A 27,605-nucleotide genomic window follows, 5' to 3' on the forward strand; every position below is an offset into this window, starting at 1 on the left:
GGCTCTCGGGAGCCACGGGAAAGGCCTGTGTCCAGGGCACAGCCCGGCCATCACAGATCCCAGCCAGCATTAGCCAACACGGACAGCCTAGTCTCCATCTAATTGTGACAATTACTTCTGTTCTGTTCCCCACCCAGAATGTGATGGACTCATTCAGATATTATGGCCTGTCTCAAGCGATATAAATTCAGTGATAAATGAAGTGTCCACATTTGGACCAGAGCATGAAAGGAGAAACAAGGCCTCATGTTCAGCATGATGGTGGTGGCCAAACCCTTCCACCGAGTGAGATGAACCATGATGGGGGTGAGAATCCAAGGTCCTAGGTCGGCCAAAACATCTTCCTTCAAGGTTGGCTGGGGTGTTGCAGACTCCCTACTGCAAACTAACTACACGGCCGTCAGTGGTGGACATCAGCTGCAACAGACACGGAGTCAGCTATTTATGCCAACATGGGTTAAAAGTAAAGGCCGGGGCAGGGAGGCCTGCACGGCTGCTGAGGCAAAGCACAGACCCGGCTCTGAATGCCCACTGGCTGGAGAAGAGAGGAAGCTACGGTCCCCTTTAGCGGTCGCTGTGTCAACAAGATCCAGGTGAGCCAGCTACTTAGGAGAAGGCCATGTTTTCCTGATACTCAGAAAAACCAGCCTCGTAAAGGGAACACAAGAGTGGCATGGATTTTAGACCCACTTCTGCCCCTTTATGAAGGCAAAGTAAAGTAAATGGCACAGGGATGCTGAATGCAAAAAAAAAAATTAAATAAGTAAACGGTGACTGCTTCCTCCAACAGCGTCCCCTGCAGCTGCACACCCATGAGCCTGCCACTTTCTCACCAGTGACCGCTGGCCAGGAAGTGCCATCACGCACGTCACACTGTGACAGCCAGGAACCGCGTGAAGAGCACGTTTGTGTAAAAGCAGGAATCGAGCAAGATGCTGCAGAATTTGACTTTACAAGTTTAAATACTCCATGAAAAGAATCCCTCAGCAGCCGCCTAAATCAATTCGCATCTCACTTCTTCAAAACAATCAAACAAATTTAATAAGGGCGCATTTGTCACCAAATATAAGGAGGACCAAACAGGTTCCTCAAAGCAAGGATTTTAACAGGTATCAAACACCAGTGGGTGATGTGCTAACAAAGCAAATATTCCAAAAAATTAGAAAATAAAAAATGACTAGGATAATACATGGATCAAGGCAACTGTTAAGTTTTTGCTCTTTAAAGCGATGGAGACTGTACGGAGGGCAATCTGGATATTTCCAATGCAGGGTGTGCACAGCCCACATTTTCAGACGCAACAACATGCTCACTGGGCAGTACAAGAGAAAAAGAATAAAGAAAAAGGAAAAGAGGAACAAGAGAAAATTAGAAACACACAAGAACAAAAATGATTTTGACAGCATGTACAAGAATTTATGTGAGTGTGTGAGGCCAGGGATGCTGGGACGGTGAGACCCACACTCACCTCCTGCTCCAGGGAAGGCAGGGGCCTGAGGGGAGCGGTGCTGCCGGAGGACCCCAACGTGATCAGCGCCCCTAACCAAAACTCCACCTATATGCGTCTAGGCAGCTTTTGAGCTACAAATTGTGGTCGCATTTCAGGCTGGACAGTTTTACTCACTTCCACCAAGAGTAGCAGGAGAGAATTAGGCTGTTCCTGTACCAAAGCATTGTTTAAAAAATTAATGACTGTGGAATAGTAAAAGAAAAAATTGAGTAAAAGTGACTGGAGGAGAATGTGCTTGACCCGAGCTCACTGGCCACGTTATCTCACTGACGTTAAGATGCTGGCTGAGCCCTTATGGTACCAAAACAGACAGACCCACCAGGAGGGAGGTTTAATGCGCTGCTGTATTTTGATGCCGAGAGCCATGCCTGGTACACGAGGTTCTGGGTAAACAATGGTGACAGTGTCAACCACTATGGGCTAAGCACACATCCAGCTACTCCGCCAAATCCCAAGGGCAGACTTCAAAAGGCAAAAACAAGTTGGCATTCTCTGGTGCGTCTGCAGAGTCAGAGCCAAGCATTTGCTGAGCAAAAATGTCACCAGTGCCTCCTATGACAAAAGAGGAGGCACTGGCCTGGGGCTGGGGCAGGGCTCTAGGCTTCCACTGCTCACCAATCAATCTGTCCAGGGGGAGAACGTGGTCTCTGCGTATGTTGCACCTATGCACCTACCTTGACTGACGCCTGGGGGCTCAGCAGGTGGTGACATGTGAGGTGAACGGAGCCAGCCTCGGTGTAGCACAGTGCTGGCAGCTATGCCCTCAGCAGTGCCCAGGCTCCTAAACCTGACACCTCATCTCCAAGGAGCAGAAGGGGAGTGCGGGCATGAAGATCACAGGGCCCTGTGAGGACAAGTACAGGCCATGACATGACTTGCCCCTTCCTTAAGCCATAGAGTTATGTCCGGGAGGAACAGAAAATTCATCCAGAGCCCGCTAGGCACCTCACACACGTGGGGGACTCGGGTCCCCTGTGCCTATCACTCACAGGGCTGGTCTGGACATTCTTTTTATCAATTCTCTGGCATCTTCTCCTCCAACTTACCAATAACCAGAAAGTAGAATCTGATCTTAGTTAATTTCAAGAATCACAGAGCACCGCCTCCACAGTGGGCCCGGCAGCCGTGCCAGGTCCTCCGACCGTCACCTGTCAGACCGCCATGAGTACTCTCCAGACTCAAGGCCTGAGGCCGTAGGCCGTGGGCACACAGCTTCCCTCACTCTCCCCAGCAAAGGGGGACCACCTCTCGGCAAAGGCATGTCACCCTCTTCTGCACGAAGGACAGCACTATAGATACACGGGGAAACAGAGCAGATGGTGGGGGGTTAGGCAGCCCAGAAGAGCTCGTCTGTAATTCCGAGACAAAGTGGGGCCGTTGACTTAATCACAGGGACAAAGTGATTATGAACATTTCCCTGCTCTTTCCCATACTCCGTGATACGCCTTTCCCTGCATAAGGAGTTCATTCGGAAGTCCCTGGCGGTGATTCTGATGTCCTAACATGGCATGCTGGCTGTCGGGCAGGAAGAGAGGGCCTGAGCCGAACAGGTGCTGGGCCTGGGAGGCAGGAGACACCGGCTCCAGCCCCAGCTCAACCAGCGCCTCGTTCTGCCTCTCGGGATTCAGCATCTCATCTACAAGCAAAGGGATGAGACTATCTAAAGACAGGCTGCCCAACATAAATGAAATGAGAGCCATGTAAAGAAAGTTTCCCAGTTGCCACATTTAAAACGGTAAACAAAGAAACAAACCAACAAACAAAAAACAAATACTAGAAAATGATTTTAAGAACAAATCTTAACCTACTGTATGTAAAATACTATCATTTTGACATGTAATCAATATAGGAAGTGATAAGATAGTTTACATTCTTTTTACTAGACAAGTCTCAGCGTCTGATGTTCATTTGACCTACAGCAAATCTCAGCTCAGAGCAGCCTCCTCCCCAGCTCTCCTAGCATCAGTGGCTGTGGCTACTCTATTGGTCAGCAACTCCAGGGGTCCCACCAGGGTCCTGGCTGAAAAGCTGCAGTAAGTGTCCACAATAACCCTAAAAGGATCTCTCTGAAACAAAGGCGGATTCACTTTTAAATGTCTGTAAAGCGGCGGGCTGCACCTCCCTCCACCCTTGGCTACAAGAGAGTCCTCTTCCTTGCTGATCACTTTCTGGATGTAGGGAAGAAACCCGGCACACAGCCAGGGTGGACTGGCCTCCAGGTAAACTTACCTGCTTTCTGTGCCCAGTCCCATGATGTCCTCCTTCTCAAATGGGATGCAGAGAAGGAGGATCTTGTCCCCAGAATTTTCGGATGCACCGTCCAGCCACTTGGACTTGGGCAAGATGAAGAGTGACTCAGTGAAGTCGTCGATCCTCTTCTCCACCACCCTGCAGTCCTCGTAAATTGAAGGCCACTTCGGTGCGCGGCTGCTCGGCCACCTCCCCATGCAGCAGAAAGTCAAAGAGCTGAGAGTCATAGAGCGTGGTGCCATACAGCTCCTCTGCACGTGGAGCTTTTCGAAGCCTTGGCCGAGAGGCATTCAGTAATGATGACAAGGCCCAAGACCTTGCGGTGGGTCTGGAAGTCGCTCCACCCATTCTTGGGCGCATAGTGGTGCCTGTAGTGGATACAGTTTGCCCACTGGGAGCTGCACGGACTGATCTGACTCACCAAGGTGATTCACTTATAGATGCAAAAGAAATTCTCCTCTGAGATGATCCCCACGTGTTCGACCACCACGGGGAAAGTCTGGTGGTCCTCAGCACACTGCACGTAGTCAGGGATGCTCATGCTGCAGGCCCTGACGAGAGGGGAGAGGAGATCGAGGTACATACTGTACTGTGGGCTGCAGGTCCATCTGGGTTGCGATGACCTGGTGTGTACCAACCAGAAGGCAAGGGAAGCTCAAGTAAATCCGGAGGTACAGTTTGTCCTCAGAGTCTTCAAATGGCTACCGTAGCTCGGATCACATTACCCAGCTTTTGGTCTAGGCTTCCTGCCCTGCAGAGAAGGGTCATTTCTTGTTTTCTGTTTCCAAGCACCTACCAAGGCCCTGATGCAAAGTCACTGCTGAAAAATGCTGAATAAGGAAGTGAACAAAGGAAGTGCTTTCCCCAACCTCCTTCAGCAGAATATAAAGAAAAGGACTACAGTGGGATCAAAAGATCTGGTTTTCTATCCAATTTATTTGAACTCCTAAGCTTCAGAATAATGGATAAGAAAACTTGCCTTGGGGAGAAGGGTACAGTTCAGTGGTAGAGCACGTGCTTAGCATGTACGAGGTCCTGGGTTCAAACACCAGTACCTCATTTTAAAAAATGAAACAAATAAATAAACCTAATTACCCTCCTGAAAAAATATTTTTTAATTCAAAATTCAAAAAAAAACCTTGCAATTGACACAACATTGTAAACTTTACTATACTTCAATTAAAAAAAAACTTTGTCTTACATGAAAATATCTGGATTACAGAAGTTTGCAAATGTAAAATGCCTAGGGTACCACCTGCAAAAAAAGGGGTGACTGTAAAATTTAGTATCGCTCCTTTATGAGCTATATTTCCTTTGGGGGGGTTATAACTTCTTAGAGCTAATTTTCTCAGATTGAAAAATATAAACATTACCTGATTCTCAGGACTGCTGAAGAATCAGATAACCCTATGAAAGCATCTGACCCACAGAGGTTACTCAATAATATTTGTTGAATGAACGAATAAACCAGCAAAGTGAATGCTGCTCCCTGCCACAGACCATCATAATGGTACTGCCTGGAAATCCCAAGCCCACGTTCCACCCGTCTCGACACTAACCATGTGGGTGACCTGGTCAGGCCTGTGTGATTCTCTAAGCCCCAGTTTAATCGTGAATAAAATTAGGGCAATAAAACAAACCTCAAATTGTTAGTGAGTCAGTAATGAATTGTACCCCAAACTTTCAAGTTGGAACCATTAAGGAAAACTATACAAAGGGTCCATAGGCCCTCTCCATATTATCTCTTACAACTACATGGGAATCTACATTATATCTCAAAATAAAAAGTCTAATTTTTTAAAGAGGCTATTGAGGTTAAATGAGCTCACTGTCTCAAATAAGGAACACAAAGCACAAATAGGACAATGCCCAGCACATGAGATACACTCAGTTAACATTCCCACTCAACCCATTGGTCCCTCCAACTTCAGAGCAAGAGGATGGGTCCTCGTGGCAAGAGGCCACTGCACCTGAAGCTAACAAAACTAATGGTGCCCACTTCCAAGAGCTCCTGTCATCACCCTTGTTCTAATTTTCTATTTGTAATTTTTTTCTTTTTATTAAATAGAAACTCCCAATTGCATAGCCTTCACCTGACTAGACATCATGATGGCAGCCCTTCAAAACCTGACCACAGAGATCATGATGGCAGCCCTTCTTGGTGAAACAATAAAATGAAAATCCATTTCCACAAGACCTCTGTGTAAATCTACTAGGGAACTTAATCCTGGACTGAGGAAGAGGACTGGGGAAGAGGGGGCAATCAGGCGCACAGAAAACTATGGGCCACCTGTCCCACGATGGACTTTAGACTCAACCCTCACCCTCCAGGAAATTCAAAATACACACCGACAGATTGCTATGGACAAGATTTTTTTTTTTTAAACAAATCCCTGAATCCCTAGCCGGTCTTATTTCTACCGAAACACAAATGGATTATGTGTATAATGTTTCACAAAAGCCCTAAAATATTATCACGCCAACTTGACACATCAAGAAAAACTGAGGTAGAGAAGTTTATCACATTGTACATGATTAGAGAGAGGCCACGTCAGACACCGTATTTAAATCCAAGCCACTGCTCCAGTGCTCACACTAGAAAGTGTGACGTACTGCACCTTTCCTGCCCTCTCCCTGCAATAAATCTCTGAAGAGTCTTTTCTGTGCCACCTGGAATCACAATCACATCAATTTTCCACAAAGTGCTATGTCACTCCTTGGAGGCTGTATCAAAATCTAAAGGGTTGGGATGGGAGGAGTGATTTGCATTTTCTGTTTCTCAAAAGAAACATGGCTTTAAAAGAAACTGAAAAGCACATATCTAGTCTAAGCCCTCATTGTGCAGAGAAAAAAATGGAGGCTCAGAAGAGATGAGGAAAGGTCCTTATTAATAAATATATCCTCAGTGCAGCACCAAGCCAGCCCTGGGCACTGCTGGGGGAGGATCTGGGAGACCCAGGAGAATGAGTGTTAGAAAAAGGAAAGAGAATAAGCATAAAAGGCCCTGTCTCTACACCACCATACCATGGAATTCCACCAAATTACCAAGTAAGGGTGCAGCCAATATTAAGGTGGGCTAAGCAGGTTATAGAAACCTGGAAGTCTCAACCATATTGGAAATTCCAACATTTACTATGTTTTTTTCCCAGTTCAAGCATCAACTCAGTGGGAACTCTGTACCAGGGACTACACGAGGCCTGGAGTTCTCCCAAATACAGACCCCTATTACCACGTGTACAAACCACATAAAGGCCACCAGAAGAAAAGCACCCACAGATGGAATTACTGAAACTGAAAGTAGCCAACCAGCATATATTACTAAGAAAAATGATGCTCCTAGAAATGGACTCATGGACATAGAAAGCCAACTGTGGTTAGCAGGCAGGAAAGGGGGGATTAACAGATACACGTTAATAAATATAAAATAAATGACAAGGACCTACTATATAGCACAGGGAACTATATTCAATTTCTTGTAATGAGTTGTACTAAAAACAATCTAAAACATATTTATACACATATGCATATGTTCATAACTGAATCTCTGCTGTACACCTGAAACTAACATTGTAAATTGACTACACTTCAAAAAAATTAATTTAAAAAAATAAGTAAAAATAAAAGCAACGCCATTAAGGAAAAATAAAAGAACACTCTAATCCCCTTAGCTGTAGCTGCTGAATATTTTTAGTTGCAAGCACCAAGTCCACTGGATCACTCCAGCACTGGCTGTCACTCTTTTTGACCATCAGAGAGTCACTTGGCTTCACTGAGGTTAATTTTCTCTTCTGTGAAAGGCTACAGTTGCAACTAATGATGTATAGAATCTCATCATTCACAAGCCCAACAATTAGTGAGGACTTCCCATGGGCCAGGCTCTGGAGAGATGAAAATATAGGGTCCCAGTTATATTCATGAGTAGAAGAAGTTTATGCCATAAAGACATTAAGTCTTCCTATTTTGATAGACAGATTCATTGCAATTCTGATTAGAATTCCTACCAGATTTTTCATGGAATGTAACAAGTTAATTTATGGTCAAGAATAGCCAAGAAACTTCTTTAGAACCACCACTGGGGAGGGGTGGATTGGTCATTCATTTCCACTGGTCTTTCTGATGTGATGAAAACGTTCTGGAATAATAATTGTTGCACAACTGTAAATATGCTAAAAGCTGCTGAATTGTACCATTTAAATGGGTGGACTTCATGGTGTGTGAACAATATCACAATAAAGCTGTTATATGAAAAAATATTTCTTGACAATTATTTTTCCCTCTATACTACTTAGTCTGCCCCACAATTTAAGAAAAACAAAAAACCAAAACAAACCAAACTGTGCCAGGAGCTCTTTAGGACTGCAATGTCCCTGGGTCTCCAACGCCTCTGGTGGTGCTCTTCCTGTTAACACACCAAGCTGGGCTGGGCTAGTTAGGGAATGTAACTGTCTTTTTAAAATCGATGGTCACACTTTTCACCCTGGGAGAGGGAAGGAAGGAGGATGACACAGCCTTATGCCTTCAGCTCATTTTTAACTGAACCAAGCCCTGCTTTCAACACTGTAATCCCTCTCACTATAAAAACACATGACACCAACAAGCACCGCCATCATAACACCTGAAAGTGTTCAAGGTACTTACCTGGGGCAGAAACACTGAGGGAGGAGACAGAAGCTCGCTTGGCACTGAGGATCCCTTTTCCCGACTCCACCAGTAGCTGGGCTTTACAGCCGGAGGCTCTCAGCCCAGGGAGCAGTGCAGACGCCACTGAGCTGTTCCTCAGGGAGCGGGAAAGGAAGACCAGGGCAGCCCCGGAGTCGCGGGGCAGGGAAATGGGTGGAAACGCGGGCTGCAGCCCCGCTCGGAGGCCATCCCCAGCCCCAGCCCCAGCTGCCCCGTCCGGGTCCGCAGACCCCGCCCGCCTGGGACGCAGCCCGCCCAGTTGTGGGAACGGGCCGGTGGCCGAGGAGAGGAAGCCCGGGAGGAGAGGACTCGCGGGCGAGAGAGGGGAAGGGGACGCCAGCAGCGGACTGAGGGGAGCCCGGCTGGGTGAGAGGCGGCAGGTGCACACCTGGCCCCGGGAAGCTGTGACACTGGGGCACTGGGGCAGGTGGCGCGGGCAGAGGGGTCTGGCCCGAGCAATTCAGCTGAACACAGGCTGACTCGCGCCCTCGTGGTCTGTGACACGCGGACCGCCCTCCCGCAGCCACCTGACCCCTTTCCCGGGAGACCCCACATTGCACTTCCACGGCCAGAGGCACCGGCCCCGGGCAGGAGCTAAAGGCCTGCCGGGCGACAGAGCTGAGAAGCCTTTGGGGCTAATCCCCGGCTCCGAGCTGGAGCTTCCAACCCGCGGTCCAGCTGACACCGACCGCCCATGCGCAGGAGGGCCAGCAATCCGCTCTGGGTTCTGCGAGAGAAGGTGGGGCAGTGAGGGAGGGAAAAGATGGGAGGGGGAGGAGAGGAGGGAAAAAGTGGAGGGAGACAGATGGACAGGAATAGCAGAGAGAATGGAGGGATCCTGAAAGGGTAAGGTCCTAGCGAGGATGGAGAGAAAAAGCTTTACCTCTGGTGGCACCCTGAAGAAGGCGGCAGTCCTGCCTCTGTACCCTTCTGTAACACTTCAAGGCCCGCAGCTCAAGTTTTACCTCCCTGATCCAGCCCTCCATCCGATGCTGCTGCAGAACCCCTACGGGTATCACACCTGTTGCCCCCACGCGGAGCAGGGTTTTCTGTTGGTCTGGGAACCAAGCACCCGCAGGTGTTGTCGCTCAGAACTACCTTGGGAAGAGTACATATTCCCCTTTTACACGCTGGGAAACAGGCAGGCACGATCTTTGCCTTAGCTCCACTGTCCCAGGTGTTGGGCTGGCAGGGAGCGGGGTGGTTCAAGATCAGAGCCCCAGACAGAGCAGACTGCCTGAGTGTTGGTGCATAGTCCCCATCCGTCCTGGGTAAACCACACTCCACCCTAGTGGAACCATCAAGGGCTCACAGTAGTTCCCTGGGTGTGGGAGAGCTGTCCTCATGTGAAGGAAAAGCCCAGCTGGGCTAACAAGCTAAGTCACAAATCTAAGTGTGATGTGTCAGTTTACTGATCTAAATTCTGCTGGGCTAACTCGTAAATCTGAAGTTTAGTGTCAGTTTACTGGGCTAACAAGCTAAGCCGTAAATCGAAGCTCAACAAGTGTCTATTACAAGTTGACAAGCACCAGTGTGCTGATTCCTTGCTTTTTGTTGCTTGAGCCTTATTGGCTAATACACCCTTACTTGTAATTAACCCTTTAAAACTTCATGTGTATATCTTGGAGGTGGGTGCTCAGAAATTCGGAGCAGAAGCCCCTCTGAGCCCGCCGGCATAATAAATCTGAGTACGCCAACACTCCGAGTGGTGATTGTTCCTTGGCTGGCCTGTTGTTTCCATAACACTCAGTTCCAGTGCCCAGCTTGCTAGGTATATAGGAGTGCTACCAAATCCAAATTCATTCACTTCAGTGCAGGACAGGCCAATAAGTTGGGAGACCAGGTGTTGGGGTATGGAATAGCAAGTTTCTGTAGACCTAGATGGCAAACTAATGTCCTGGAAAACCATCTCCCCAAGTCAGAATTCAGGCTCTTTTCCTACGTGCTTGGTTGTTGCAATCTTCTTGGTGTAGGAATTCCTTCTTGTTAGAATCCTTTGTTCTTGCAGCTATCTGCCTGGGTCAAATCTCTGTAAACCTCTAACAAAACAAACGTTATTTTCTATTCTGCAATTTCTAATCTTTTTATGAATGAAAATGTGTTAAATATACTTAAAGATCAGAGCCTTCAGAATAGGTTCTCCTGTATATTTCAGGCTCTAAGCAACATTGTTTTACAAGCAAGATGAAGCCTAGGAGACAGAGCATAGGGTTAAAGTCAAAGGAAAAGATCTAATATGGAGTCAGATTTGTTCTGTTCTATTACCCAGGCAGAAGCCACTTGAGGATTTAAATCCCTTTAAGTTAAAAATAACTAAAACTTTAAAGGAATTTACATACATAGGTGGGAATGTGCATAGCATATCTGGAAAAGCACCCAAAGGATAGTAAACAGTGGCATCTCCAGGGAGGGCCGGAAGAACAGAGGATGAGGGAAAACTTCTTTCACTTGTGTATTTTTGTGCTGTTTGAATTTTTTTTAACCATTTGCATGTATTTCTTTTTCAGTTAAAAAAATGTGTAATGGAGCAAAGGAGTAACTAGCTCAGCAAATACAGCAGCCATGGAATCACTGAGTCATCACTTTTGATTTAAGCCAGGAAGCATTTATTGACTCTCAACTATGTGCCCAGTGCTGTTTTAAGGCTTCTTTTTTATTATTATTATTATTATTATTATTTTTATTATTACTATTTTTATTATTATTATTATTTTATGAAATAATAACAAGGTATCCCTCACCCCTGCCCATGGCTGGTGGAAAACCAACTGAGTTTTTATTGAGTTGTTTTCCAAGGAGTAGAGATGAGTTATAAACTGAACACATCTTCAGGGCAAAACAGTCGGAGTGGTTTTCCAGCACTCCAGACAGCTATGAAGGGTTTTCAATAAAGGTGCCCAGAGGCTGAGAGAGAAAGCCTCGAGGACCCTATAAAAAGCTGCCCAAACTGTCTTCTCCATGGCAATACTGAAATAGGAAAGAACAAATCTGACTCCATATTAGATCTGTTCCTTTGACTTTAACAAAGCCAAGTTAATACTCTCCGGTCTTTTCATGGGTTATGATGTCACAGAGGAGATGGACAGGTCAACAAGGAACCACTCTGCCGTGATCACGGAGCCGGGGAGTGGGATGGGCGGCAACATGTGTGACGCAGCTGTAGCCGTGCCCGCGTTTCTAGGCAGGTACCAAAAGTCGCCTCGACAAGATGTCAAACACTTGTGCCCACGTCCTCATCACCTGACATGTATTAAAGAGAAATGGAAATGTATAAAAGGCCAATACCCTTGGTGGGTACACCGTCCTAAGTGCAAAGTCACAGTTTGACAACTGGCCATCTCGGTTCCCTGGGCTTCATTCTTGGAGAACCTTAAAAACCACTCCTCTGTCCTTAAGAAGTGCTGCATATTTGTCCTATCTTTGGCTCAGGGATGGAGCACGTTCAAGTGAACTTTAATGTCTGCACAGATTTGACTGTCTTTCTCCAGGTTCACTTGTCCATTCTAAAGAGGCCTGAGCTAAGTCCATCCTCCGTAAGATCTATTCCCTCCAGTGACTACTCATTGAGCCTGCAATTAAGGGCCAGCAGAACAAGAATGTCCTTAGCTAAAAATTTCACCCACCCTTCACTGCTTTCTTAATCTCCTCTCCTGGCTAATTGCAACAGACTATCACCTCCCTCCACCAAGCTCCCCAACTATGTCAGTTTGTCTCCCCAAAGAGAAGGTAAGGTCCATAAAAGAGGAGACAACTCCATAGTCACCTCTGAATTCCTAGCATAAAGTAATGTTAAGAAATAAAACTATGATTCTGGCTTCTTTCCTTTAAAACCTTTCTGGTTATTTGATAGAGACCTTGGAAGACAGGTGTTTGCAGTCAAGTATCTTGATCCTCAAGACTCTGGAGGCCTTTTTCGGAATGGCTGCTCACTGATTCATTCAAACCACAGCTTCTCATTCCAGGAGTAGCTGTGATTCTCTGCCAGGAGTTTGTGGTTACTCTCATGCGAGAAGAGCTTTAAACTATATCCTTACTTTGGATTTGTTATTTTTCCCCTCTTCCAAAAAAATTGACTTTCCTTACTGTCTTACCTTGAGGAATTTTTTTTTCATAGTTAACCCTTTAGTAAACCATGCTTCTCGGGATGGGCTTGGCCTTACATATGATCAGTCATCCAACTCCCAGTGTGAGAAGACTCGGGCTCAGCTCCTACCCTCCTGTCAAGGCAACTGAAACTCAGTACAGGAGCCAACAGGCACCCCAGGGCTTCTAAGGCTCGTGTATCACCCAGAATTCCTGCTTTCTGGTTTGTCTTGGCTTCTGAGGATTTCCCCCCACTTTCTTCACAATTAGCTGTGCAGCTTGAAAGATGAAGAAGGAAGGTTTTATTTCTTAATCAGCATTTTAAGAAACTTGTGTAATGAAGGTTTTCACGAGTTTCTAGAACCCTCCGTTGCCGAGACAGAAAACACACTAGATATTTTCTAAGTTTAGCTATCATGTGTATTTTTTCTTTTCTTTTGTTTTCTTAACTGCAAATAGACATTTTTTAATTTAAAAAAATAAGGCCCCAAATAGGATAGAGACTTGAAGGGGCATACAAAATTAAAGGGCAAAGACAGAAAAATGATATATACTCTACAAGTTTAATATAATACTTACACTATGGATCAGATCAGCAATTTTCAGTAACAGCTAATTGAAATATGTCCATGAGGTAAAACGTCTCTCCTGTCAGGAGATGGCTAACAGAAAATAGAATTAAAACAACAAACTAAAATTCTAAGTCTGGCGAGGTACAGAATTCTACCAGCTAAATGTGTCTTCTTCTGGAAAAGAGGGAGGCTCACCAGCTCTTTACTGTGGAGCCTGAGCCCAGGGGATGGCGGTGAAGTGAGCTCTGTAAGTACCCAATAGCAAACTTGTGATGAATAAAGAGATGTGAGCTTTGATGACAGAGATGATACTACTATTCACTTGTCCTGTAAAGTATGTCTTCACGTTCAGTGTTCAATACCTCGGCGTCCTCAGGGATTAAGATTATAGGAAAATTCACAGCCCGGGCCCAGACCTCTTCTTTGAGCTCATGACAATGCACTTAGATGTCTCAAAGGCAATTCGAGCTCCACCTGCAAAGAGCTGACTTCATGGTGCTCCTCCCATAGCCGTCCTACCCAGGGCCCCTGGTCGGGGGGCAAGGTCTCCCTGCCTCTCCCAGCTCAGGCCCATCACTCACAGATGTGACTGGACCCCACTTTCAGGGCCCAGATTTCCTCAGTCACCGAGTCCCACCACCCACACCTGACCTACCAGGTACTCACTGGCACTCACTCAGCACTGACTGTGTGCTGGGGACCACGCTGCACACTGTGCACACGTTATCTCACTGGATTGCCACAGCAGTCCTGGGAGGTCGGTACATCACTTCTTCAATTGATTAGATAAATTGTTTACTTCCTTGAGTGCATCATCCAAAGTGACACAGCTACTCAGCCACAAAACTGGGACTGAAAACCACTTGAAAATTCTACACTTCTACACCTGGCAGCCACCCTAATCTGACTCATCACATCACCTCCTGCAGAGCCTTCTAAATGTTTCTAAGCATTCTACAAGACAAAAGTGATCTACGAGAGCACCCCACTCCCCTACTTAAGATCTGTCAATGACGGCCCACTGCCCTTAGGAGAAAGCCCCACTGGGCCTGAGCACAGCCCAATGGCCCGGCATCCGCGTTCCCTGCGCGGCCTCGCCGCCTCACCCACCACACAGATCTACACGTGCCGTGTCCAAGACAGGGATGCTGACTCCGTACAACCCGGGGCTCGTCTCACTCAAACAATGATCACCTTCTTCAGTGTTCACCCTCTTCACTGCTGACGGTCAGAAAAATATTTTCTCAGGATGAATCAATATCTTTTTCCTTACAACTTCCTGTCATTGATAATGAGCTCCATCCAAAATACAGAAGACCTAATTCTCAGTCTCCTTATCTGTAAAGTGAGAATAACAAGGAAATATATGAAGTTTTAAGTGAAATAATATACATGTGAGGCTGAGGGACAATTCCCAACATACAGTAAGCACTCAATATGTGCTTAGTTAATATTAATAGGAATATATTGCATTCCAGCAAACTTAACTCAATGTTTTATGGCTTTGTCCAACAGACTACAGACAAACATTTGGACGAACACCTTTGAGCAGATCAGCCCAAGCGTGCTGGGAGAGGTAAGCACTGACTCCAGTTACAGCTGCAGCCAACCAGCACTACGGGGCTGGGGCAGTTTGCTCAAACTCTTACATGTTGCTTGAGAATTTAGTTGTCATTAATGAATAAAGACAGGTGTTCTTTAGTCAAAATTCCTGAAACATATATCTTCAAAGATTGATGCAAATTTGATTTCAAGTACAACACTCTCACTAGAAATTATTTGAAAATGATAGTCTTAGCTCCTCTGCACATCAAAAGGGCATGATCTTAATGTATCTGACTACACCAAAAGTGTTGTTTAAAGGAATTTAAGATGAAGCCATCCTAAATAAGCTCTCAGTATCATCTTCACAAAGCCCCACCCAAGGGTCTCATTTCTCACTTCCACATACGTGTTCAGGTAGCTTAACCTGGGTCTTGGTTTCTTATAACACGGGGGTGGGAAGAGTTGTGGATAGATTTATGTAGCAAATATAAACCTAGAGTATTTGCTGTGTAGAAATCCTAGAAATAAACAAATTAATATATAGTCCTACCCTCAAGAAGCTCAGCCTTTCCATTTACAACAGCATTAAAAATAAAATGAGAGATACATTTAACAAAAATTTACAAGATTTGTACATTGAATATTTTGATGTATCACCGAAATAAAACTTAAAAGACCTACATATATGGAACACATCCCATGTTCATGGAATGGTAGACAATATTGTTAAAAATGTTAAGACTCCCCAAAGTGAGTTACAAATTCAGTGGAATCCTTATCAATATTCCAGCTGAATTCTTTGCAAAAATTGAAAAAGTGATCCCAAAATTCATATGGAAGTTCAAGGGGCCCAGGTCAGCCAAAACAATCTTGAAAAAGCAGAGCAAAGTTGGAGGACTCACTTTAAAGGGTACTAAAAAGCTATAGTACTAAGTCAGAATGGTACTGGCATAAGTTTGGATAAATAAATCTATGAGACATAATAAAAACCCAGGGGGAAAAACTTACATTTACAGTCAGTTTTCCACAAGGGTGTCAACAACACTCCATTGAAAGAATAGTCTATTCAACAAATGGTGCAGGGAGTGCTGAGTATCTGCAGGCAAAAGAATGAATCTGGAATCTGGACCCCCATATTTTAAATAAATAAAAATTAATTCAAAATTGATCACAGACAGAAACGTAAAAACTAAACCTATAAACTTTCTAAAAGAAGACACAGTATAAATCTTTGTGGTCTTAGGATAGGCTTTGGTTTCCTAGATACAATACGAAGAGCACAAGTGATAGAAGAAAAAAGCAGATAAACTGGACTTCATCAAAGTTAAAACCTTTTTGTTACAAATTACATCATCAAGAAAGTGAAATGACAGGGGAAGTGGGTACATCAAGTGACAGAGTGCATGCTTAGCAAGAAAAATAAAATAAATCAATACATCTAATTACCTCCCCTGTAAAGAAATTGTTTTAATGCTTAAAAAAACTAAAGTGAAAGGACAATCTGCAGAATAGGAGAAAAATTTTGCAAAGCATGTATCTAAGAAGAGACTAGTATTCAGGATATATAAAATATGCTTACAACTGAACAATACAAAGAAAATCGACCCAATGTTTAAATTTGCCAAGGATTTAAATAAATACACAAATGCCCGATAAGCACATGAAAAGAAGCTCAGCATCACTAGCCAAATCAAAATCAAAATGAGTTCTCATTTTACACCCACTAGGACGGTTTTAATCAAAACATGGACAATAACAAGTGTCGTTCAGGAGGCAGAGATACCTCATTTGCGGCCAATGGAAAGGGACAATGGTGCAGCTTCTTTGGAGAAGTCTGGTGTTTCCTCAAAAGGTTAGAGTTATATGGCTCAGCAATTCCACTCCTACATGTAGAGTCATCCCTCAGTATCCTCGGGGGGTTGGTTTCAGGAACCCCCCATCCTGGATACCATAATCCAAGGATGTTCAAGTCCCTTTACAATCAGCCATCTGGATCCATGAAGTGGAAATTACAGATATGGCGGGCCAACTGTACAGCCAACAGAATGAAAACATATTCTCACAAAAACTTGCACATCAATATTCATGGCAGTATCATTCAGAGTAGCCAAAGGTTACAAACAATATCCATCCATCAATGAACGGATAAACAAAATTACCAAGAATAGGCCCACAAACTTTTGGTCATTGAATCTTTGACAAAGGAGGTGAGAACATACAATGGAGTAAAGACAGCCTCTTCAGCAAATGGTGTAGGGATAACTGGACAGCTGCATGTAAATGAATGAAGTTAGACTACTCCCTCACAGCATACACAAAAATAAATTCAAAATGGCTTAAAGACTTAAACATGTAGACAAGACACTATAAACCTCTTAGAAGAAAACATAGGCAAAATATCTGACATACATCTCAGCAATGTTCTCCTAGAGCAGTCTACTCAAGCAATAGAAATACAAGCAAAAATATACAAGTGGGATGTAATTAAACTTACAAGGTTTTGCACAGCAAAGGAAACAGTAAGCAAAACTAAAAGAAAACCTATGGAATGGGAGAAAATAGTTGCAATAAATGAGACTGACAAGGGCTTAATTCCCAGAATATATAACACCTTTTACACTTGATAAGAAAGAAAAACAAACAATTCAATTCAAAAATGGGCAGAAGGCCTAAAGAAGCTTTTCTCCAATGAAGACATACAAATGGCCAATAGGCACATGAAAAAATGCTCAATATCATTATCAGAGAAACGCAAATCAAAACTGCAATCAAATATCACATCTCACCAGTCAGAATAGGCATCATTCAGAAGTTCACAAACAATAAATGCTGGAGAGGCTGTGGAGAATAGGGAACCCTCCTACACTGTGGTTGCAGTTTGGTGGAGCCATTGTGGAAAACAGTACAGAGGTTCCTCAAAAGACAAAACATTGACCTCCCATATGACCCAGCAATCCCACTCCTGGGCATATATGCAGAAGGAACCGTAATTCAAAAAGATACCTACACCCCAATATTCAGAGCAGCACTATTTACAATAGCAAGACATGGAAACAACCTAAATGTCCACTGACAGATGACTGGATAAAGAGGTTGTAGTATATTTGTACAATAGACTACTATTCAGCCATAAAAAAATAATAAAATAATGCCATTTGTAGAAACATGAATGGACTTGGAGAATGTCATTCTAAGTGAAGTAAGCCAGAAAGAGAAAGAAAAATACCATATGAGATCGCTCACATGTGGAATCTAAAAAAACAAACAAACAAAAAGATAAACTTATCTACAGAACAGAAACAGACACACAGACATAGAAACCAAACTATGGTTACCAGAGGGGAGAGGGTGTGGGAAGAAATAAATTGGGAGTTCAAGATTTGCAGATACTGAATATGTATAGAGTAAACAGCAAGTTTATACTGTATAGCACAGGAGAATATATTTAATAACTTATAGTAACTTATGTTGAAAAAGAATATGAAAATGAATACATGTATGTTCCTATATAAATGAAGTGTTGTGCTGTACACAAGAAACTGATGCAAAATTATAAACTGACGCAACATTATAAACTGACTAGAATTCAATGAAAATATTTTTAAATAGAGAAAAAACGAAAAAAAAAAGAAAAAGGATATTATAAAACCAAAAGAATAAAGTACTGACTGAGGATACAACATGGATGGACCTTGAAAGTTTATACTAAAATAAGCCAGACACAAAAGGGCAAACAGTGCCCTTTTAGGTGAACTGTATCTAAGCCTTTATTGTACTATTCCAGTAAATTTTCTGGAAGTTTGAACTCTCAAAATCAAAATAAAATGTATTATTCATTAAAAACCTAAAATGATTCCTCACAGGAGGGCTTTAATTATTAAATGCAGAAATGCATGTAAAGCTCCTGGAACAACAATTTACACGTCCACACACAGTCACTGCTGTCACTGCCACTCAGAGGGTGGTGCCAGCGCTGATGAGGGCTGCCTCCAGTTGCTCCCCTGCAGACAGGAGTGAGGGCCTGGGCTCTGACAGGAAGGCTGACCGGGAACATGGGTTAGACAGAGCCACGCCCCAGACTTTGTATTACCCAAGTTTCTTATACAAACTGCTACATGTAACATAAACACGCTACAGGGATGTATCTTACGACACAGGGAATATAGCCAATGTTTTACAATAACTATAAATGGAGCATAACAATAAAAATTGTGCAATTATTGTACACCTGAAACATATCATATTGTAAATCAGCTATACTTTTATAAAATGTTAAAAAATAATTTTAAAATGTTATCACTTCAGTATTCAATTCGGTTTTTAAGTAACTAATAAACAGCTTAGAATGTATAAAACATTTAAGTGTGATAAGTTTGTTTACATATTTATTTACTTTCAGCCTCCTGCTAAAAGAGGAATTAAACAATTTTTAACACAGCTTAACAACCATAACAACAAAAAGACAAAAGTTAGAGTGTAGAGAAAATGGAGATTCAATACTTAAATGAAACCAGGGGGAAGTAAACTCATAAAAACGAATGCCATGAAGTCAGGGTAAGTGTTAAAGGCCGACTAGAAATTCAGCCGTAAGATTCTTGGCAGCTAAAGCAAAAAGTAAAAGATGATGGGGCGGGTGGTAGAGCACAGTGGTAGAGCGTGTTCTTAGCGTGCACGGGGTCCCGGGTTCAACCGCCAGGGCCTCCTCTAACAGATAAATACACCTAATTACCTACCCCCCCAAAAGAGCCCCAATGAAAAGAAAAAGAGAAATTTCTTTCCTAAGAAAACCTGATGTTAAATTTAGATTAAATAATTGAAAAAAAAAGAAAGAAAAATAGAAAAAGATGAGTGACACAAGTGATAATGCCCGTGAGATAAATCTGCGGTGGCTGCTGGCACTTCCCCATGTCCCACGTGGGAAAATCTGAAACATCCTTCTCACCACTCAGAGTCATCATCAGCCCACCCCACCCCTCTTCCTGTTAAATGCAGGAGCACAGGCGGGGCCCGGCCTTTGCTCTCTCTGTGTCAACACAGTGAGACAGGATGGAAGGGGCCAGAGCACAGCCATTCAATGAAGGCCACAGCAATTAACATCAAAATGGTGAAGGATTCAACCCCCAGTAGGCCTTGAGGCTCAGGATGAAGAGATTTTACTTCTAGCAGATCTTGAGCTTCATTATACACCCGTTGTAATAGTAACATGGTGAATAACACGCCCCAAGGCACCATGGCCATCCCAAGGCTAGCCACAAAAGATCAAACGGTGGGAAATGGCCAAATCCCAGGGAATCCCAGCCCCTTGCCCTTAGGCTGCTCCTTCTAATTATTAGCATATAAAACAACCAAGCCCATGAAAACCAGCAACACAGCGCCACCTCGCGGTCATCACTCTCTCTCCCTCTTCGGAGAAGGCCCACACTTTGTCTGTGGAGTGTGTACCTACTTTTAATCTGAGCACCCAACCCCCAAACCTCGTGGCATTTCTCCTGCCTTTCAATGTGTCTCTGTGAATAAATCTACCTTTACTCAACAGTGGCTTGCTCTTGAAACCTTTCCTGCATGAAGCCAAGGACCCACGTCTGGTGGGGCACATTCCAGGGGCTCAACCAAAGCCTGGGACACAGCCCTTCCCATGCCCCACATATGTTTTCTTGTATCAACAGGACTGGGATGTGAAGGGAGTTCTGAGGCCCCAGCTAAGGGACAGAAGTAGCCCCCAGGACCAAAATGGCGGGCAGCCCCTCCCCCAGCAGGGGCCTTGAGGTCAGCCCGGTTCTCTGTGGTTCTCTGTTGTGCTGACTCCCCAGCCAGAGAGCGTTCTCCTAGGCCTGTCCCCACAAAACCCTTATCTCCAAAATGCAAGCACATCATGTCACAGTCCTCTTATTCAACCAGTAAATTTTCAGCCCACTTTTTCCTTCCCTAGTAAAGAATCTATCTGTCCTCCCTCCCATCCCACCACTTCTTTCTTTGTGAGAACTCTGTACTCCCCATACACCATCCTGAACGCAGGTGCCTTGCTGGCTGGGACCGAGATGTTTCAGTCTCACACAGCCTGCATCCTTTCACTTTCCCCTTTCTACCTTAAAAAGCCTTTCCTGAGTCTCCCACCCCTCTGATTCTGAACTTCACAAAGTGCTGAGGTTGCATGCACTCACTGTGTGCATACCTCCCAGGTTTTGACTAGGTTTCCTTCACAAGATCTTCATTAAGGAGCTTCATCAAGAAGTTTAAAGAGTCTTTTCTTACATCGGAGTTGAGGAGCCTGCATAAAATTTAAATGACCTTGAAGAGAGAGTAAACCAGGGACAGAGAGGTCATAGGTCTTAGTCAAAAGTGTCACGAGGCAAAATGTTCTTCGAAGGCTCAGAGTGGCTTCTGAACACGGAGTCGGGAGGGAGGAGGTGCCAGGCTGTGAGTGGGATGAGTGACACTGGGTACGCTACCCCAGCTGGGGAAGTATTGGATTTTGTTCTAGTTTTCCAAAGAATTTCTTACCACCTTTTCTCTTATTGTCACATACCATTTCCTACGGATTAAGAAAATCAATGTCAGTCATTTGGGCCACTTGGTAGAAGCTACACGATGCCATTCACAGGGCTGGGATGTAACAGCCACACCAGTCTATGTTGAAAGACCAGTAGGGGTATTTCCAAGGTAATCACGGGCATGCAGCAAACTCCCCAGCTTCAATTACCTCATCTCAAAAGTGGGGCCAATAAAACTACCAAGCAAAGTGCGTGATGATTATGGCCGACATCTGTTTACTAGGTAAGTGCCCGTGACAGCTGACACTGGATTAGGAATGAATATGATCAACGAGGCACAGTCAGCCTGGTTACATGCACCCTGCCTTCATGCCTTGGTGCAGGAGCGGAGATTGTTTAGCTGAAATGAACGCCCCCAGAGCAGCCCTGAAGGGAAAGCTCCCAGCTCTGCACGGCGAGGCGTGTTCCTTTCCTTCTCTGAGCTGATAACAGTTTGCAGTCGTCTGTTTTTACATTTATCCCTTTAGTACCTGCCTCCCCTCCGGAGTTTTTGCTTAAGCAGAACAGGTCCAGGTTTGTGTTGCTGCCTGCCGGATATTCTGGGCTGGGAGACAGGCGACTCCACGTCTGGCTCTGGTGCTGAACAGAGAGGGCAGAAAGCCCAGGGGCCCATGCTGAACAGAGGCCCCTGCACCCAAAATTATGGTCTGACTTTGGGCAAATTACACCGTCTTCTTTACCCTAAGATTCCTCATCTGTTCATGAAAATAACTGCCCATGGCACGTAGAGTTTCAAGGATTAAAGGAAATCACCAAATTCACAACCTATTCAAGGGGCTGCCAGTACGTCCTCAACAGGCACATGCTACCTTTACGGCTGTAACACACGCTAAGCGGGGCGGTAGGACACAGTGAACACTGCTAAGTGTCTGTTAAGTGTTTCATGTGTGTTATAATACTGTTTAAAACTTACAACAAACCCAGGAAGAAGCGAATATTATAATGCATATTTCACAGATTCACCAACAGTTTAATGGAGGTTACACTCTAGTCCAAGGTCCTTTGGTGAGGAAATGGCGATTTAAACCTGAATCTGAGCCCAGGCCTGGGCTACACCTCTCTCCAATCCACCTCACCACTTGCCTATGAAATCCACCTGTCCAATACACGTTTGTACAGGTCAGCTCTTAAATGCAAAGTGTGCCACCGTTTGTCAATGTTTGTTAATTACCATAAAGTGCTCTCAGAAACCGCTACAGAAATGACAGGTTGACCCACATCCCTGCCAACAAAGAAGAGATATTCTGCCTTGCGTTCTCCTGTAATGTGCAGAAACCCTTCCCTACACCACCAAATTCAAATGTATGCTTCCTCCATGTTTATGTTTGCACACGGCTTATTAAAGTAGAAGGTACCTGCAGTAATTCCATCTCGTTTCCTTTGCAAGTTTCCAGATTATCCACAATCAGTCTGTGAATGAAAATACTACAATGTGAATTAAAATACTACAACCATGTCAGTAAACAAAGAATGCTGAAACCAAGTCATCAAGGCTGCCGCCACCCCCCAGTGCGGACAGACCTGAAGCCCAGCCTCTACAGCCCCTCACAATGCTGCCCTCTGAACAGACTGAGAATAAGAAGACAGGATAATTGCCCTAGATAGCTAGGTGCTTGTCTAAAGAATGAATCCAGTGAGGTCAAATGATACATACAAAGGCACTAAATTCTTTAACTTGAGATGCCTGGATTTCTTTAGATAACAAGCAATCTTTTATTGTTCCAACTCCCTGGTCTTTGTTGTAAAGCTGCCATATAATCCTAGTTCCTCCCCTACTTCTTGGGAGCAGTCCCTCAGACAGATTTGAAGGCTGTCATCCCGCCTCGAGTCCTCCCGCCTAATAAAGTGTAACTCTAAACTTTCAGGCTACACATTTTTTTCAGTCGACAAGTCCCAGAATAGACACAACTCATCAATTCTGTAATGGAACACACTGGATCAGGAACCAAAAGCGTGTTCTAGTCCAGAAAAACTACAGGTCCCTCTTTCTTTCTGTCATTATACAATCCCACCAGAACTCATTAATTTGCTGTCTGCTCATCTGGCAACCAAACTCAGAGAAGAGTCAACTCAGCAGAGTGCTCTACTCGGGAGAACACCCCGCAGCAGCACTGCAGGCTACCTGCCCTCCCGCACGCTCTGCCGACCCCTAGTGTCCTCCGTGGAAACCAGGCCAACAGAGGTGTTCCCAACAGCTGCAAAGTCCCACAGATTAAATAAAAGCATTATATTTTCTACGATATGTTATGTATATTACCATCTCTGAAAACAGCTTTGCCAGAAGCCCAAATTTTCCACATTAATCTGCATAGGCAATTCCGGCCCCCAAGGGAAAACAAGTCTTATGATGATGCTAAGGCCTCCAAAGTCCTCTCCAGGACCATCAACCAAACTGCCTGCAAGCCTGCAGCTGCAGGCGGCTACATGTCTGTTTTTAAAGCAACCCCTTCCTGCCCTCGGGCGCTACAAAATCCCTCTATGCCCTCCCATCTCAGGGTAAGAGCAGCCACTGCAGAAACTTGCAGGGCAGCACTGACAGGACTGGACACAGAGGATCAGAGCTAAACTAAGCCTTCTTATGACACGAGCTTGTCACTGTGTCATTTTACAGATGAATGTATATATAGAGAGGTGGGGTGAACTTGCTCAAAGTCACACAGCTAATAAGTGGCAAAGTCTATAACTCAGCTCCATCCTCTGGCGTGACGATCCAGCTGGGACACCCACAGGGTTCTCTCGTGCCTGCCTGACCAGTCCTTTACTGTCACTCATAACCCACCACAGTGTCTGACCCTAGCCTGACTTTTCAGCCTCTTCTCCCTCTAGTTTCTCAGGAACAAGGCTGCTCGGGCCACTGTGTGACTTCCGGCTCCCCAAACCCTCAGTGCTCAGGGTGGTCTTGCCTGTGCAACCAGCACCCTGCTCAGAGGCTCTTCCTCCCCTGCAGGAGGACGTTTCCACTCTCCGCAGGGACACCCCCTCAGGGAAGTGCTCTTCTCCCCCTCAGCACGGCAGGTGTCCCAGGCCACATCCCGAGCTGCCCCATTAGGTCTGCCTGTGCCCAGGTCTGCTAGTCAGAGCAGCAGCCTCAGAGCCAGGGATTATGCCCGGGTCTCCCTGCAAACCTACTGCCCGCCTCACAGCCCCCAGCCAGTAGGTCACCTGGAAGTCACAGCAAGTGCCCCACCCAATCCCGAAATCTCTTCATTTGCCAGCACCGCTGATGACTGGTCTCCAAAGTTTGGTCAGTTTCACACAAAACAGCAGCTTCCACTGAAGCTGAGGGTTTTCACTTCTGCTCCCCATCCTTAATGGAAACGTCAAGGGAAACCAAAAGACCTTTTCTCAACCCTTTTCTGATGAGACATTCCCACCCACAATACTCACATGCTCAAGAGTTTTGGGTCCACGTGATTTTGTTTCCCTTATGCTAAGTGGCTCAAAACACTGCAGGATTCTTTCTCTTTTGAGAGTATTTGTTTGTACTGAGTTTATTGACTTCAATCTCTTTTTGTCTCTCTCTTAAGTGTCCCTAGCAGTTGCCACTTCTTACTCCCTTCAGCAGCCTCCCTCCCATCATCTAGTCTAGGAAATCATCTGTGATGAGGGGCCCGGGGGCAGTCACAGAAAATGGAACAAAGGTACAGAGAGGCTACATAATTTGCCCGAGAAGATCAGCTTCAAGCCCCAAAACTGTGTGTCACGTCCCTCTGTTTAACACTTATGCTAAACTAGTTAACTTTTTTTAGATTATGTTTATAAACAGATGAGGTATCAAAATACATAGAAGGACACACATCAACTCTAAGATGTTTATTAACTCCACTATTTTGTTTCTATTTATTTTATTTCTATTAAAAAATATTAGGAACCTCTGCAGTCAATATAACAAAATGTTAATGGGTGTTAAATCCAGAATATAGAGGCGTAAGTGTATCATTACTCATAATTATTTGTATGCTCACAAGACAAAATGATTTGAACGTCTCTCTCCCCTCCCCCTACTCGCTACTGGCTCTCACCTGAGCTCCCAGACCACACATTTAACAGCCTTTCACTTTATCCACAGCTGAACTCATCAGGGTTCCCCCAAAGCTCCCTCTGCAGCTTTCCCTGCTCAGAGCACAGCAGGACCATCATTTACCTCATTAATCCACCCAGAAACCTGGGCCTTACTCCATCCTACCTTCACAGACATCATTCATCCTTTCCTTTTTACCATCTAAACATGCCTAAAATCTGTTCGTTTTTTCCCGGTGACTGTCCCACTGACTGTCCCACCGCTCAGGTAGAAGCCACCAACACTGCCCACCTGGACTCACGAGTCTCCCAAGTGGCCTTCCAGCTGCTCTCCCCTACTTGACACAAATTGGATTTTGTCACTCCCGTTCTTTTATGACTCTTTTCAAACCTAGTGTTCTTAGAAGAAACTCCAAGTTCTTCACATGGTGAAGGTGTTTGCCATGAAACTGTCAGCTCAGGGAGGGCAGGACCCCCCTCCTCCTTGGCCCTCCTCTTTCCCTAAGCCCCGCCCTCTCCCTCGGCCCCGCCCTCTGGCACAGCGCTGGCTCAGGAGGACCTGCTGCGCTACACCATCCTGTATTCTAACCCTGGTGTTCAATTCTTAGCAAATTGCTTCACTTATCCATACAAATCCAAGGTAGATTAGAAAGATTTTAGATGTTGAGCTAGACTATTGATCTGGGGATTTTGCACTAGCAACCTGCAATTACATGTTCTAATGATTCTGTCTTCTTAAAACAACACCCAGATTTAAGGAGTTATTTGTGGAATGTCTTCGGAGTAAAAGGGACTGTACTTTTACAGACTTTATGTTGTATAACATGAACAACACGGACAGGGTCACAAATGGAACTGCCTCACAAGTGACAGAAGACAGGTGAGAGGCACAAAGCAACAGGTCGCAAAGACGGTGAGAGCAAATTTGTTTTGCCAACCCCCCCAAAAATGCCTGAAAGAACCAAAAATTCTGAATTTTGAAAGTAAAAGATTATCATATAGTGAAATAAAATAAATAATCCTCTTCATCAGGGTTTCAAAATCTGACTCCAGATTTTTTAGCAGGCCATACTGAATCCTAGCACAGAAAAATCAGATGGACTAGTGGTGAGTAAGTTCCAGGAAAACTGCAGTAATTCCTCCACTTGTGTAAGGACATACACTCACCTGCCGAAGGTGAATGTAGACTGCATTCTGGAGAAATTCGGAAGCTTCCAGGCTCCGCTTCTGGATGCCGAGGACACGGACAGCTTGGAAGCATGCTTCTAACTCAGTCACCAGCATTCTTACACTGCAGGGGGAAAAGGAGGCCCTCAGTCGATAGCAGAGATGTTCCTGTCATGTATCACAGGCCGTGCCTCAGGGACTCAGTGCCTTGCAGCAGCCCGGCCCCAGGCGAGGACCCGAAGCGTGGCCCACCGAAGCAGGAGGTGCACTGTGCTTGAGAAATCCCATCCCCGATGGGGGCAAGAGGGGCTGGTGGGGTTGAGTGAACCTATAAATGCCCACAGAAATATGCCTGCATTCATTCAAGTGATACAAGCAACAGTAGCAGGCTATTTAACAAAATTTCAATTTTCAGTGGAAATTTTGCCATTCCTTTCCGCTTGTCCCCTGCACTCTGAAACAGGCTTAGGCTCTCTCACACCTGCAGCTCTGAAGCAATAGTTGTGAAGTCATTTTACTTTGCTGCAAGTGTCCTCGCTCCCCGTGTCACTGTGTCTGTCCTCTCTTAACACAGTCGGATATCTTCCTGGATCTCTATCTGAGTTCTTTTCTCCTCCTCCTCAGATCCTGAGATAAAGGACAAGTGAAGACACATGAACAGAAAAGGCACTGTGGACTTGACCGAAATCTACAGTGACCCCTAGGTGAGTGCTGCCCACCCCTTACCTTCGATTCTCAAGGTTCTGCACAGGGTGACATCCAGCCCAGAGAGGTGGCCCAATTAAAAGCTATATGGCTTGGGCATGTTGACAGGTGCAGGAGCTGGTTCCGGTGCCAGGCCCCTCCCCACGTCTGCTCCCCTCTCCCCCGAAGCCCCGCTGCCAAGCACTCAGGCTCCGTGATCTGATGTCCTTCTCTTCTACTCTACTCCAAACCCTTTTACTTTTCCTTTTTTCCCTAATTATCCTCAGCTGGAGTGATTTTTCAATCGCAGTATCTAAAAAATTTCCTGCAGCCGAAAATGAGGTCTCCAGATATCAATGCCCATATGCTGCCTCCTGAAGAGAGCCGCTGGCTAGGGGACCCTCACCAACACTCACGGGGCATCAGACATGTTCCAGGGTCGGCCACCCCCAACAAGAGTTTGCTGTGACCCCTATGCCCGCACAGCATCCCTGCTCACAAAAATATAGTTGGCCCACTTATCGGTTATTAAGAAGCAAAAAT

At 45.0% G+C, this 27,605-nt stretch overlaps 1 long non-coding RNA gene across 2 annotated transcripts in view; it reads right to left on the reverse strand.

Moving 5' to 3' along the window:
- The window catches only part of LOC141577140 (uncharacterized), a 78,430-nt gene extending 51,941 nt beyond the window's left edge, over positions 1 to 26,489 (reverse strand). For both annotated transcript variants that reach the window (XR_012505772.1, XR_012505771.1), the window contains exon 1: positions 26,379 to 26,489. This is a non-coding gene — a long non-coding RNA (uncharacterized LOC141577140). The remainder of the gene's footprint in view (positions 1 to 26,378) is intronic.
- Between the last annotated feature and the right edge of the window lie 1,116 nt (positions 26,490 to 27,605).

The sequence above is a fragment of the Camelus bactrianus genome, chromosome 3 (assembly GCF_048773025.1).
Source record: "Camelus bactrianus isolate YW-2024 breed Bactrian camel chromosome 3, ASM4877302v1, whole genome shotgun sequence".
Lineage (NCBI taxonomy): Eukaryota > Metazoa > Chordata > Mammalia > Artiodactyla > Camelidae > Camelus > Camelus bactrianus.